The sequence below is a fragment of the Chiloscyllium plagiosum genome, chromosome 4 (genome assembly GCF_004010195.1).
Source record: "Chiloscyllium plagiosum isolate BGI_BamShark_2017 chromosome 4, ASM401019v2, whole genome shotgun sequence".
NCBI classification, from domain to species: Eukaryota; Metazoa; Chordata; class Chondrichthyes; order Orectolobiformes; family Hemiscylliidae; genus Chiloscyllium; species Chiloscyllium plagiosum.
In genome coordinates this window covers 25,531,116-25,532,792 of record NC_057713.1, presented here as the reverse complement: position 1 = coordinate 25,532,792, position 1,677 = coordinate 25,531,116, and the positions used below count along the sequence as shown (strand labels likewise).

Here is a 1,677-nt window from a genome sequence, read left to right as displayed (position 1 = left end):
GGCCCAGGGGTCTTATCTATTTTTAGATCTTCCAAAATTGCTAAAACCTCCTCTTTATCAACCTCAATCCCATCTAATCTTGTAGCCTGTATCTCCTCCCTAACATTGCCCCTTTCCAATGTGAATACTGATGAAAAGTATCCATTAATTGCTTTACCTATGTCCTCAGATTCCACACACAACTTTCCACTATTATCTTTGATTGACCCTAATCTTAATCCAGTTAATCTTTTATTCCTGATATACCTGTAGCATGCCTTAGGGTTTTCCTTGATTATATCTGCCAAAAACTTCTCATGTCCCCTCCTGGCTCTTCTTCACTCTCTCTTTAGATCTTTTCTGGCTAACATAATTCTCCAGCCCCCTAGCTAAGCCTTCACGCCTTATCCTCCCATTAGCCTTCTTCTTCCTCTTGACAAGAGCTTCAATTTCTTTAGTAAACCATGACTCCCCACTCTCGACAAGTACCTCCCTGTCTGATAGTTATATACTTATCAAGGGCCTGCAGTAGCTGTTCCTTGAATGAGTTCCACATTACAAGTGTGTCCATCCCCTGCAGTTTCCTTCTCCATCCTATGCATCCTAAATCTTGTCTAATCACATCATAATTGCCTTTCCCCTAGTTGCACCTCTTTCCGTGCAATGTATATCTATCCCTGCCCATTGCTATTGTAAATGTAACCAAATTATGGTCACTATCACCAAAGTGCTCATCTACCTCCAAATCTAACACTTGGTTGGGTTCAAATTCAATATGGCATCGCCCTTTGTTGACCTGTCTACATGTTGTGTCAGAAAACCTTCCTGCACGCATTGAACAAAAACTGACCCATCTAAACAACTTGAACTATAGTATTACTGGGGAAGTTAAAGTCCCTCATAACAACTACCCTGTTTGTAGTAGATTAGATTACTTACAGTGTGGAAACAGGCCCTTCGGCCCAACAAGTCCATACCGACGCGCACCCACCCAGACCCATTCCCCTATACCTGCACCTAACACTACAGGCAATTTAGCATGGCCAATTCACCTAACCTGCACACTTTCAGACTGTGGGAGGAAACCGGAGCACCCGGAGGAAACCCACACAGACACAGGGAGAACGTGAAAACTCCACACAGTCAGTCCCCTGAGGCGGGCATTGAACCCAGGTCTCTAGCACTGTGAGGCAGCAGTGCTTAACCACTGTGCCACCCACTTTTAAAGCCTACTGCACCTGCTATTCCCAGGCGGTCTCCCATCCAAATACTAACCAGGCCTGAGTCTGCTTAGCTTTCGAGATCACGTGTTTTCAGACTAGTATGGCCGTAGGTTACTCTTGGTCCTATCGAGAATCATCTTTGCTATCCTTTCCTCCAAATCCCTGGAACAATTGAGAGGCCTATAGAAAACTCCCAGCAGGATGACCTTTCCTTTCCTGTTTCTAACCTCAGCCCAAACTACCTCAGTGGATGAGTCCTCAAATGTTCTCTCAGCTGTTGTAATACTATCCTTGATTAACAATGCCACACCCCTCGTCTCTTCTACCATCATCTCTGTTTTTGCTATAACATCTAAATCCCATAATCTGCAACCAACCATCCCTGTCCCTCCTCCAGCCATGACTCTGAAATGGCCACAACATCGAAATCCCAGGTACCAATTCATGCTGCAAGGTCACCCACCTTATTCTGGTA

General features: G+C 44.7%; 1 pseudogene; it reads right to left on the bottom strand.

Moving 5' to 3' along the window:
• Nucleotides 1-1,205: 1,205 nt before the first annotated feature.
• On the bottom strand, nucleotides 1,206-1,314 carry LOC122549614 (annotated as a pseudogene).
• Between the last annotated feature and the right edge of the window lie 363 nt (nucleotides 1,315-1,677).